The sequence below is a fragment of the Anser anser genome, assembly GCF_964211835.1.
Source record: "Anser anser genome assembly, chromosome: 3".
Classification (NCBI taxonomy): Eukaryota; Metazoa; Chordata; class Aves; order Anseriformes; family Anatidae; genus Anser; species Anser anser.
In genome coordinates, this window is record NC_139722.1 from 59,712,034 (window position 1) to 59,726,086 (window position 14,053).

The following is a 14,053-nucleotide window of genomic DNA, read 5'->3' on the forward strand; positions in this document are numbered from 1 at the left end:
GTGCTTGCCATTTAATCCACCCACTGACTTTTTTATTACAGGAAATGAATGACTTTTCATACTATGAACTGAAAGATACAGGGTGGAAGGGAAACTAGAATAATGCTGCTAACAAACCAATTTTCAAATAAAAGTTTTCCATGCCTTTAAATGAATTGAAAGGGAGGATCTCACTCATTGACGCTAATTACTGATTCTTGCTGTAGTCTCAGAAGCAACCACCTTCATAATTAATGCATTAAAATGTTTGTTTTACTGGGCATGAGCAATATCAGTGTTGACTTTTAAAGCCTGGAATATTGGTCTTGACAGTGGCTTAGTATCCAGAGATTTGCAGATGACTGAGATTTAAGAGCCTCAGGATCTTATTCTCTGCCGTCTTTTCCACTGCAGATCAGGAGTAAATCCCTTAAATCAATGGTTGACAGATCAGTATTAAACTGTTGTAAGCAGGAAAAGGAGCAAGTACTACCTCTCTTTAAGAATACACTAATACAATTTTAAAAGAATCGAAACAACCCAGGTAAGAAGCAAAGCCGTATGTCATCCACCTGTATGACACTTCTCCCTGATGTCTGTCACGAGGATGGGCAGCTCTTGCTGTACTAACATCAGCAGGAAGCTCACACAAAACATGCTGCCTACATTTAAAAATCACGATTGTCCTATTTTCATACATATGACTTGTGGGTCATGTAATAAAACAACAACCCTGCGGTTTAGTGTAAAAGTAGGTTTTATGCACATACTGCAAATGCAAGGGGAAGTTTGTCTAATCCAGAGATGCTTCCCACCTAGCAGCACTACTAAAATGAATCTCCCAGCCCCTTCGTTCTGTCCTCACAACCACACTATCTCTGAACTCTTTTTTATGGGGAGAGGCCAGTTGAGGGCATAACTCATCTGAGGATTTAAATGCCAGCACTTCCAAAAGGACATGAGGTATCTGAGAAGTATCTTACAGCAGGAAAATATGAATAAAGATGCGGTGATACTGTACGTTGTCTGGTGTTGGAGGGGAGACGAACAGAGATCATTACCAAGAAGTGACCAGATCACTTTCCTTGCAGTGCTACAAGCCCCCATCTTTCCAGGATGAGTACATGAGCTGTGGTGAAACCGGTGCTGGTTCACATCATTCACATTTCATGAGCTACTGGCAGCACAGGAGGGTAAAGTTCCCACATCACTTTCACAGTGACATTTTGCATAAATTCTAGAGAAAATTTCTGAATTTTTCTATGCAGAGACATTGACTATGAAAGGGATTTGGTGTACACAAACATCTTGCTTTTCTTCACTCCCAGTGATGCACAGCAGGGTCTCAGACAGCCTGAGCACACATATGTCTGTAGACTGTCTTCTCACTAGCTGGCATCAGATACACTCAATATGATGGACAAAACAAATTACTAATCTGGTAGCACCCCAATGAAAAGGTATAAATCTGACACTTGAAAGCAGTTCTTTCCCCCTTGAATCAATACATGCTGAAAGCTGGAAACACAATGTTTCCAACTTCTAAACATGTTTCTGTGTTTCTCTTCTCTTTGCTAGTCCAGAGCTGGTGGCATGAATGTCTTCTTGCTAGGGCAAGGTGGTAACTGAGGCTATATTCAATGTGGAAGCCACTGCAGCCTCAGGCAGGAGTGTAGTCATAAAGTGAAGTCTGAGAACTGACAAATGCTCTGCACTGTACACCACAATAAATAAAATGCATGCACGTAAGAGTTGAGGGCTTGTTGAAGGGTGGATGGAAGCTCCTAGGTCACTACCCATCTCCAGGAGAGTGCTGCCTGAAGTAAATTTAGGTATGACGATGCCAAGCTCAACAGCTTTCTGTCTTTTCAGGAGAAGTGCTAGGTAAAATAATGGTAAGAAAAGGTGATGGTAACTTCGAAGTCCAGTCAATTTTTGAAAATCAAATAAAAGCAGCTACCAACTCCAAAGAAGCGCAATTTTTTCTCCCCAGAAGACACGCCCGACTTACAAACGTGGGGAGCTCCCATGCAGGCAGGAGTCTCCCCCTCTCCCAAGCCCATCTGGTTTTACTTGGCTTGACTGGAAGGTGCGAGCAGCAGGTACCTAAACAGTGCCAGCCCTGGCTGGACACCAGGGGTGGGCGGGCAGCCACAAAACCCCAAAATAAGCGAAAAAAGAAAATGAATAAGAGAAGAAAAGTAAAGCTGAATCATAAAAGTGTCATTGTCTCTGAGGCAAAACCCACCCGGGTGAATCACCCCGTGCTCCCGCCTGGCTCTCACACGGGGTCGGCCGGGTGTCCTGCCCCATCGCCGAGCCCCCCGTGCACCCACAGCCCCCACAGCCCCCGGAGCTCCGCCGGGCGCCGCTCCCCGCCCGCCGGCTCCTCCTTCCCGGCCCCGGGGCTCCGCAGCCTGCCGGGGCGGGACCGGGCTCCCTACAAAGCGCCCGCCCGGCGGGGCCGGCGGCAGAGCGGCGCGGGGAGGCACCGGGGACAGCACCGGCACCGGGCACAGGGCACCGGGCACCAGGGGCAGCACCGGCACCGGCACCGGGCACAGGGCACCGGGGACAGCACCGGCACCGCGCACCGAGCGCCGGGGGGGCCGCGCTTTTCCCCGGGGACAGGGAAAACTTCCCTGCCCCGTCCCGCCGCAGACTCCCTGGTGCCCGCCCGCTTCTTCCTCCTCCTCCTCCTCCGGCCGCATCCCGCGGGGAGAAGCGGGCGATGGGGCTGGGGGCGCCGCCCCCAGGGAACCGTGCCCGCAGCCGGCAGCTCGCCGAGTGAAACTTTGCGGCGGGGGCGGCGCCCGGGCACCTCGCGGCGGAGCGGGCAAAGTTTTTTTTTTTTTTTTTTTTTTAATTTTTATTTTCCTTTTTTTCCACCTTCTTTGCAGCCCGGGAGCCGCCGCCCGCCCACGCCCTCGCCCCCCCCCCCGCCCCGGGGTGGCCGCGGCCCCGCTGCTATGGCACCCGCCCGTCGCCGCGGGGCGGGCAGGGGGAGGCCGCCTCCGGCTGGCCCTGCGGTGGCGGCGGCGGGGGGGCGCGCAGCCCCCGGGCGCCGGGCGTCCTCCCCCGGCCGGCAGTGACCGCCCCGGCCCCGCCGCCTGCCGGCCCCCGCCCGAGTCTCGCCGAGGATGGCGGCGGCGCCGGGGCCGGGCTCGGAGAGCTCGGGGAGCCCCGTCGCCCCCTGAGCCAGCCGCCGCCTCCCCGGAGCGGCCCCGCGGCGCTCCCCGCCGTGAGACCCCGCTCCTCCCCGCAGGTAAGCGGAGGGGCGCCGGGCTGGGGGGGCTGCCGGGCACCCCGGAGCTTGACACCCCTTCTCCCCCGCCCCACAGCCGCGGACCCTCTCGGGGAGCGGGCTGGGGACGAGCCGCGGGCAGCCCCGCTCGGCTTTGGGGCGGTTGGCAGGGTGGGGAGAGGGACGGAGGGGGGCTTTTCTTTCTTTCTTTTTATTTTTTCCCCTCCCAGAAATAGACTTTGTGCCTCCCGAGCGGAGCCAGTTGGCGTGTTGGAGCTGCCTCTCTCCGTGCAGCTGCTACACCCTCTTTTGTCTGGTCTCGGCTCCCGAGGACTTTCCGCGCTGCCATCGCCCCTCGGCCCGGCTCCGGCCCCGGCCCCGCAGCTGCCTCCCGGTTTCGCCCCCCCCCTGCCCCGGGAAGTTTCCCCGTTGCCTTCATCGCCACCCAAGTTCGGGGCTCGGTTGGCTTTGTTTGAGGAAAGATGGTGGTGGTGTGCGGATTGTCTGGGAGGATGGGAGCCAGATGGGGACGGCGAGCGGGATGCCCTCCTCCCTCGCACGCAGACCCGGCTCGCTGCTTGAGCGGGTCCTCCCCGGGCTCCCCGAGGGTAGAAGCACGGAGCAGCCTCCCCCGGTGCCTCCCTGCCCTCCCCGCTGTGTCCCTGGGTCAGCGTCAGTGCCCTGTCCGGCGGGGCAGGGACCGCAGGAGGGGTACCTGATTGTCATTAACCACCGCCAGTCTTGTTTTACGCAGGTTATGATAAAGAAAACTGGCCAAAGTATTCCTCTAAAGCATCGTTTTGTGTAAGACGAGCTGCAAAACACAACCTGTAGTCACGTAGCGGACCTCCACTTTATGATGCTGTTAGGACGGAGGGCTTTATTGCTCCATGAAATTATAGCACCAAAGGTTTTGTGTGTTCTGGCTCACCCTGTTTCTGGATCAGTATGCTGGCAACTCTCCTGTTATTTTTCTTTAACTAGACGGTACTTCCGATCTATGTGATGGAAACCAGAGAAGTGCCCAGATAGAAAGAAAGAGTGCATTTTTTCCTTTTGTTGTTTCTGTATTGCTTTGTAAAAAGTAGGAAAAAAAAAAGCGCTTTAAACATAAAATTTGATTTCTGTTGAATGTATCTTGAATTATTTTAATAATGAAGTCAAAGGGTCTTTTGAGTTTGGAACATTTTAATGTGCTTCTCGTTATACCAATAAACATACTTGTAGCAAAATACTTGTTAGAAGATAATTATAAGACAATTTTTAGCAATTTGAGACATGAGGTACAATTAGATTTTTGTTCTGAGCACAGGAAAAAAAAATAAAAAAGCACCCTTGTGGAAAAAGATATGTGGTAGATAAATAGCAGTTTGGAAAATAAAATCATATATAATTCTTATTTTGTTGGCATAGAAACATGTTTTATTTGTTGCTCCTTTGTTGGATTGCAACAATGACCCAAATGAAAGTTGGAAAAGGAATAATGATGTGAGAGTTCAGCACACTACAATTATTTTATTCCATGTATAGAAACATTTTTGCCCAATACAACCTCGCTGGAATTGGACCAGAATTCATCTTTATGGAAGCTCTTTAATCAGATTATAAAAGGTGGGCTGTCCAAATTTAATCCTGTGAAGTACAGACTAAGCAAGCCGTGCTCTGACAAAGCACTGAAATGTATGTTGACCCTCCAGCAGGTAAGCAGTGCCGACCTCCATCTGTGGTGTGAGTTCATTGCATATAGCAATAGGTGCAGTAACTTCAGTGAAACTTGTTTGCTGGCTTAGCTGCATTACTGGACCCTTCCTGGAGAAAGCTGTGTTTCTCGGTGTGTTCTCCTTCCATTTCCATGACTGCTGGGCATACGACATAAAATACCTGTGCCATACACAAGTACTCACATCAGCCACATCCTGTGGGTTCTATGTTCCTGACCGACTCATACCTCTCTGTGAACAAAAAGGGGAAATGAAAAGTGCAAATGAGTTAAGAAGTAGAATACATGTATGGAACAGCAGGAGGAGACTACTGCTTCTCATAGCTTGTTCGGTATGTTTTAGGAGTCAAAAATTCAAAATGCTGAAAATCAGTGAAAACTCCCAGCAGAATTATTGAAACCAGACAGAGGTATGATATAAAAAATATGAAACCTAAGTGTTGCCATCATGAAGAGCTTCCTATTTTTTTTTTTTACAGAAGAATGCTAGCAATCTTGATAGTCCGTGATAGTAGTAGAGATGTAGTGGAAATAAGAGCTTGATTTCCTAGACAGTGATGATGTCTCCATTTGACCTGGTGCCATAATGCTTTGTAAACAGATCAATTACTTTTAGTCTATGGGTGTTTGATCTCCTGGTACTGGAACAAAGGGAAAAGAGCAAATCACTTTCCAGTGTGCAAAGACAACTAAACTAGGAATCACTCATGAAAACATGGGCATCTTGTCCCAGTTTAGCCACACTCTAAGGCATTTCAGATGCTTGGCATGAGACAGGCAAACAGGGTCTAAAAGAGAGCCTTACCACTTGTACAAAGACAGCTGAAGGCCGGGTAGAATATCCCATTAGATAATGTTTATATTACAGTTCTACAAAGTAGCCTTTAGAAGGACTTGAAAAAACGTTGTAGTTGAAATTTCTGAAGCTGCGACCTGATGGATGTGGGAAGACATCCCAGCTATGACATTGCTATGAGGATTTAGGGAGGTTCTTCTTGGTGCCTGTTTACCAGCAGGATCTTTGTGTTGCTTCCTGTGCTGCCGGCTGGATGACTGCCTTTACGTTCCTCAAAGATTGTGATCGATAGCTTAAGAACTGGAAATCTTCTTAGAAGGTTCATACACGTTTTAAAATAAAGAGGTGTCTATACCTTCCAAGTCCAAGAGAAAATAAAAGAATTTGCAGATGATACTTGACGTGGTGCTTTCATGTTAAAATAAGAATGGAGTAAGGAAAAGTTTCTGCTTTTCTCCCTTACTGACTAATACATCACCCACACAATCTCGGGGTAATTAGGTTCTTATTAAGTGGACTGTAGATTGCATGGAAAGGTGAAATGCTGACAATGTCAGTGAATGAAACTGCTGAACAGATGTTTTGCACAGCTGTTATCCTACACGCTAGTTTTACTAGCTCCTGAGTGCCTGCGTTTTGTGGAGTTTGTGAGAATAAGCATTGTTGTAAACTTCCCTGCTGGGACTGCGGTCTGACCGTATAGCAAGAGGTCATTACTCTATTCCACCACCAACCATTTCCACGTGACACAATTCAGTACCTGCAGTGTATCTGTAGCCCCTACCCAACTAAGTGAATCTAGTCGGGAGCAGATCAGGTGGAACTGATGGCTGAACATAGTGCTGCAATATTCAGATTATACTGATCTCTTATAGTATAAATGCAATTACATTCTCCTACCAGAACTTTATTACAGGATCAATAATTTTAAACTTCATCTTTTTTGTTTTTTAACTTCATGCCTTCCCTTAAAAATCAAGTTTTTTTTTTTTAATTTCTATTTATTTATTTATTTACTTATTTGTACAGCAAGCTATAAATGAGATGGATATCCTCTAACAAAGAGCTATTTGCAACTTTTTATCTGCAGCAGTGACAGACTGTTTGTATCACTCAATATTCTTATTTTGATCTTTTGGTGACAGAAATATTACAAAGCATTGGGGTCTTTTTGAAAATTATTGAATGGGCAGAATACATGAGAAGGAAGGATTTATTTCCTCAAAGTCTTTGTCTCTGTGTTTCCCTGTTTCATGTTGGGAAAGGTTATTGTACCTAAAGAAGTGTGCTAGAGAGGCGCAGAGCCACCTGACCAAAACTGGACGCCTGAGGATCTTAGTCAGTGAGGTGTAATCATCCAGCAGAGATTTCAGGAAAGATAGTACCAGAACGGACTTGTGGAAAATAAAGCCATGAAGTACCTTTTTGTGCACAGCCTCCAGGAATTGTAATGAGGACTGTAAGACTTCCTTTCTTGTGTCCATTTATATCAACATGTCATTATTATTTCTATCCCATTGGAACTGTAGTCAATTGTTCTTTTTGTTGGACATGTGACCATTTTCCTCCAATTAATTTAAGAAGAAACAAACTGTATCTTTTTCTACATTGCTTATGTCTATCCCACTTAAATGATGAAGCTCTTACTGAATCAGAGAAACTAAGACTTGATCCTTTTAACTTCAGATACATGCCCTAACCAAACAGATTTTAAAAATCACAAGTGATGTGAAATATAGGGTAAGTTACTTCTCACTGCAACTAGTTTAAAGACAAAGAACTACAGGAGAAGAGAAAAATATCTTCTGATGACTTTTTTTTTTTTTTCTTTATCTATTTCACAAAGACTGAGCATCCCGGTGCTACTATTTTAAAAGCCATCACTAAAAAGTGTTACAATGTGAGGATGTTGAAACTGCTTATTTCTATAATTCACTCTAGCTGTAACATGGGAATAACATTTTCAATGAAGGGTTGATACTGTTGGGCACTAATAGCCTATGAGTCCTAGCAATTCCTTAGTGGCACTTAATTCTTTAACTTATGGTAGAAGAGGTATCCACTTTGATGCCTGTGATGTGCTGGGATCTGTAGCTCTAACTCAGGGAGTGTATATGAAATCAAAACAAGCTTTTTAGAGCTTTAAAATGACTACTTTCTTCCAATAAGGGGGGGAATTTCAGAAGTCATTTTGATTTTTGTGAACTTAAACCACCATCAGAGCAGATTAATTAGGAGACAATTAAAAAACTTCACTTGTTCTACTGAATTTGATGTGATAGTGATAACAGTAATAGAATTTGATTTTTTTCCCCACATTTTCCATCTGAGTGAGTCTGAATAAATGGCTCCACTTATCTGTAATCAGCTGCCTATTGTTGAAGAACAAATTTTGAACAAACTAATTAATTTTATCACTTACATTTTGCTATGTATTGAATAAAAAAAGTGACATTACTTGTACCATAACTTGTCCATCAATCTAGTTGCATGTGTGAGTTGCAGCTTAAAGCACTGGCATTGTTTCTCTCATTTGTGTAATTCAAAGTAACAAAGGCATATCGCATACTAAAATACAAAACATACACAAAAAGATATGTTGTCATATATTAAAAAAAAAAAAAGAAAGGTCGTTATTCAGTTTTCAAACACCATTACTGAAAAGCATCTATCTGGAATTTGTTGTGAATCAGTGTGAGAAACTACAGGTAAATGAATAACTCTTAGAGTTATTCGGATGTTATATCATTTTTCTGTGTTTTGGAAAACTCATAATGAAGAATTAATATTGGTAGTTCCTGCTTTTCGTATGGGTTGGCAGGATTGTCAAGGAATCATATACTAGGCTAGTCATTGACTTGATCCTGTTACTGAAAATTTTCAGTACATTCCTCATGTAACTGCATGGATACATGCACAGACACAGTCGATCTTTTTCTGTTGCTCAAATCTGAAATTCAGCATGTGTTGACACTGTCGTGAGATGTACGTTTAATGTACTACTTCATGAAGATGGATGAGATCAGTGCCGTGTGTTGGGTCAGCAGTCTGCTGCAGCAAATGTGCTTTCTTAAGGAATTGTTCCTTGGAGCAGGCAAGGTGTACACAACTTGTCTGCTGTAGCTTCTCGCTTTTGCAGCATCTTGTGCTAGACATATGTAGTGTACGTGTCGGGCAACCTGCTGAACTCAGAATGAGAGATGCACCAAGGAACCACGTTGTCCTGGAGACATGGATGTCACAGTAGGGTTGTTCAAAGTCAACTGAATAAACCTGATGTGGTGTGTGAGATTCAGCAAGTGTGTACTTCTTGCTATAAGTGACTGTGTATTTAACAGTTGACTTGTTTCACCTGAGGTCTGACTATATTTCTGTAGGAAGGAGAAGTTATATGACAGGTAAGAGAGAAGAAAAGAATGAAGAAGAAAGCAGGTGGTGTGGGAAGGAGGGGAAAAAGAAGGGAATATAAAATAATAATAATAATAAAAAAAAGAAAATGAATGACAAAATATAAATTGAAAAAAAAATACGAAGGCAGAAAAAATTATGAGGTATAATAAGCTGCATATTTAAAGGTGAATGATGCTACATTCAGTAATGTAGACTGAAATAGGCTCTCATTATAAATAGAATGTTTAAAATATGGTGGTGCTTCCTTTATGATGCATTCCCATCTTTTGACTTTGTAAAATGAACTGGAAAATGAAGAGAATAATTCTTGTCTCCCTAAGTTGCATTTTAGATGATTTATTTTGTCTTTATTGTGTATCAAAACACACCAGTCTGCAAAAATGACATTAAACAGTTCTTAGAGAAGCTATACTATAAGCAAATCTGTTCAAACGTAGATATAAAAAGAAAGGGAGCTGTGGAGTATAGCATGTTTACCAAGATAGAAACTACTAAGTGGGGCACTTTACTGCATTTTGAAGTACCTGCAAGTTAGGTGAGCTGTTGTTTTTATAATCAGACTAATACCTTGAACCCAAAAGTAGCCACCATGCAGATCTATGTAATGTCGCTGTCTTATAGAAGACTAGCGAGCATTATAAGCACAATGGGGACTGCCTTCAAAATGTCGGATAATTAAATGGCATTTATTCAAGTGAGTACTTAGCTGCCATACTTGCACAGATTTTCCTTTCCAATATGTGTTCACTATGTCTGTAATAGTAAACTACTGAGGCAAAAACCTGTTCTCTAGCCATGATACCAACTAGAGTGGTCTGGTTATTTGCATTATGCTTAGATATACAAAATATGTGGAATTGGTGGAACATACTGGGGCACCAGACTTCCAAATGTTTTACAAGAAGTTTACTGAACAAGTTCAGATTTACACACAAAATAAATCTCCAGCTGACAGTTCCTTAATGTCACAATTATCAGCATTATAATAATAACCCGGTAAAAAAATGACTGGCAAAGTATTAATAATAATGGCTTCCAGAGGCCTAACAGACTCTCTTTGGGCATAATAGCCAAGCCAATGGCTTGGTTGTTAATACAATTCAAACTTTTAGAGCTGTAGAGTCAATTCATGATAATTCAATGCCAAAATGCTTTCCCCAAACCCTTCTTATGGCCGCTACAAAGTGCTTGCTTTGATCTTTGCCAGGAAGAAATTTATTTCCAAATTACTTTGCAGACTCCTATGCTGAATTTATTTCCATTCTTTTTCTAACTCAATTTTATTCTCCTAGGACATGGCCCCATTAACTGTTGACCATGGTGGAATATCTGCAAGGTCCTATGTATGCTGTTGGAAAATAGTTCAATAGGCTGTGTGATATTAGAAAGATGCAAGTCACTGTTTTCCAATCCAAGTTTACAAACAACACACATACCAATGAAATTATACACAGAAACATTTAGAGTTTAAGAACAGGCAATGCTGTGTTTTGCAGCACTCCAGTTTGTATTTTTTCATTGTCCTCTTGGCTGTAGAGTTGAAATGGTAATGGAAAATAGGTTATAGCTAAGACTATGGTTCTTTTTCATCTTAGTTCTTAATACTGTGATTTTTTTTTATTCAGATTTTTTTTTTTCTCGTGAAATGTGGAGATTATGATTAGATGCCATGGTATAGATTATATAATTCTTGTAAAAGAAGTACGATTATCAGAGTCAGAATTAACCTATGAGAGGCTGCAACCAGGTGGAGTAGTGTAACTTTCTGTTAACATTTTATAGATATTTTTACCAGTGTATTCTTACGCTGCCTTCATAGCATACAAATGCTTTATTATTGTGCATTGTGACATGACTTTGTGACATATGAAGTTCATTGTTTTTCTTGCCTTCTCTAAAGAATTTTGAGAATACTTAACCTTTGTTTTTATGGCCATTTTTATCAGTGTACATGACATTAGGTATTTAACCTGTGTTCAGGAAGGCAAAGTCCAAAGGAAGCACCTGGAGATGGTTTCTGCAGTCCTTTCTTACAGGTTTTAGAACTAGTCCCAGAGAAACCTCTTTCACTCTTGCATAGACTATTCTAATTGTTACTAGACAAAGCTTAGTTTTGAATAAGGCTTGTCCTGCATGGTTTTCAGGTTTGAGTTGAGGAGGTTATTTTCATCCCTGAACGTCAAGTGCTTTGGAAGTAGGCCTAACACGTTGCCTGATATTCTTTGAGAAGTCAGTATCAACATCAACCTCAGATTAAGCATGCTTTTATTAAACCTTGTGGTTGAAGTGTTGGACTTCAGAGGAGTTTAGTTCCAAGCTTTCTTTCCTAATCCAGTAATTGTTCCTTTCCAGTTAAAGAAGCATCTTCCGGGGAAAACGGGGGAAGAAAAAGAAAACAAAAAGGAGCTCCAGTACAACAAACTATGAAATCAGTGGACAGAGAGAGATTGAGAGAGAGAAAGATCAGTAAAAACAGCCTGAAGTAGAGATGACCCTCGGAGAGAGGGTGCTGATGTTATGGAGAGTTTGGTTTGGAAGATTTTTCTGATGAGTCATTTGCTCTGGAATTATTTGAGGATGTTGCCCTTGTTGCCCTTCAACAGTGAGACTTTGTTTGGGAACACCCGTGTTCCAGGAACATGTGACTTTTGAAACCCTTCTGGTACTTAGGGGCTTTTTATTATTATTATTATTATTATTATTATTATTATTATTATTATTTTTAGTTTAGATGTAGTGCTTGGAGGTCTGGTTAATGCTTGTTGTGCAGATTCATCCATTGTTTTATATTAATAATTTGGTTGCTGTGCTGTTCTGGACTGCATGGATTTGATTCAGTTGCCCCTATTCATTAGCTGTGTGCTAGCCAGAAAGCTCTGACAGTTTGTTACACTTTCTTTGCCTTACTTAAAAAAAAAAAAAAACGAAAAAGAAAAAAAAAAAGATGTACTCAAACACACTTCGTTCTTTGACTGCTGCAGTACTGTGAATATAATGATGGTATGGGGACAGAATGCAGATGGAGAGGGAGATAGCTCAGTACTATAGCAGCAACCATGGACATTAATTATTTTCTGGGGGCAAGCCCACGTTTTTACCAATAATATCTTAAGTAGCAGGGAGACTTCTCTCTTATCTGAATAACTGGAAGTAAAAGATGTGGGTCTTCCCATGTTGTGTGACTAAAGATACATCTGGCATTCATCATTCAACTCTTTCTTTCCCATCTTTCATTAAATCCATTGATGAGGCCAGGTGTTGGTATTTGCCATGGTTATCATTTAGAAGACAGAGATGGTAACATTCAGGACTGCAGCAGTGACAGCAAAAATTTTGACATAAAGCAATAAAAGAGCCCCATAAAAGGCGTCTGGTCTGCTTTTGTGCCTACTATTCTCCAATTGTTTGTGGCTTCTGAACTCTGCAAATTCTCAACTTAAAACCTCTAGCAACAAGCACACTGCATTGTGAAAGACTGCTCTTACTGTGGTTGTATGCATGTGTATACAGCTTCTTGTCCTCCTTTTGGTCATACTTCTGCCTTTTAGACTGTGATGTACTTGGTGATAGTCTATGGACAGTGTGTTCTGGGGTTATTTTCCAGTCAAACTGCAGCCCACATATGTTGGTTTGTGATGTGGAAGATAGAGGAGGAAGCGGTATTTGCAGGGATTGTTAACAAGAACAATAGGTTGAGATTTTTTAGATTTTTATTCAAGATCTTGAGGCAATTTGTTTCCAAAAGTTGAGATTTTTGAACATGTCATCACCTGGAACTTGAAGTTGAGGTACTGGGCAGATTTCTATGATTCCTGTGCTTAAAATCCCATTGTGATAGGAAATTATATTCTCAGAGAGGAACACAAATGAGATGAATGAGACAGAAAATGCCTACTGATCCTACTTTATACATTTCTTACTGTTTTGGATGCATTAAGTTTTTCCTGGGGATTTGAGATTTGGTCAAAACAACAGAAATTGTTTGAAAAACATATAAAATCACTTTCACATACCTCACATGTAAAGATGTGGCCACAATTAAATAAGCTCTTTGTATGCAAAAGTTAGAGGATGAATGTTGCTGAGTATGACGCTTTACACAGATTTTTCAGAACTATCAGTCATTATGATCAAACTGTAAAAACAGAAAATATGAGCCACAGCAGAGGTCTGAAAAACAGCCAAAGAACCTATCCTGGATTTCATCAAAACCCAAAAGATTATATGACTTCATGTCATGACTTTGGGAGAATGACAAAATTGGAGCTGATGAATGGCTTGTGTTAATCATTTTGTATTTGGCTTGTGTTTTAGTTTTTATGGTACTTTATTGTCAAACTTTTTTTTTATTGCTCCTTCTCAGTGTGGGTTTTGTTTGTTTTAACTGAGACTGACCAACGTAGTTATAGTGCAGCAAATCTCTATTCTGTTTGAATAGTTCATGAACAGGGAGCATGAAAAAAAGCATGCCTGTAGTCAAACCAGTATTGCATAATTTGAATGTCTCTGAATCTACTGTGGCTTTTCTGGTGGATCTGACAGTAATTTCCGTTTTCCTCAAGCAAACCTGCCTTTTCCATATGTATATTGTCTTGTGAGGAGAATGGGGGGTTTAGGGAACTGTTTCTCCTCTTTTTGTTAAAAAATAAAAGTAAAAATAAAAATCAGGTAGTGAATTTGTGTCATATAGAAATTTTCCAGGCCATGCTTTGTAGTGTGCTCCAAAGGATACCAGTAGAAGCACCCTCATAGAATCATAGAATCGCGGAATGGTTTGGTTTGGAAGGGACCTTAAAGACTAACCTCTAGTTCCAACCCCCCCTGCCATTGGCAATGACACCTTCCACTAGACCAGGCTGTTCAAAGCCCCATCCAACCTGGCCTTGAACACTTCCAGGGATGG

At 42.4% G+C, this 14,053-nt stretch overlaps 1 protein-coding gene across 1 annotated transcript in view; it reads left to right on the plus strand.

Annotated features, from left to right (window-relative positions):
• The first annotated feature begins 2,933 nt into the window (after nucleotides 1–2,933).
• Nucleotides 2,934–14,053, plus strand: part of TMEM200A (transmembrane protein 200A) — a 59,958-nt gene continuing 48,838 nt past the window's right edge. The window contains exon 1 of the mRNA XM_083830667.1: nucleotides 2,934–3,244. The gene's annotated coding sequence lies outside the window, so the exon portion shown is untranslated. The remainder of the gene's footprint in view (nucleotides 3,245–14,053) is intronic.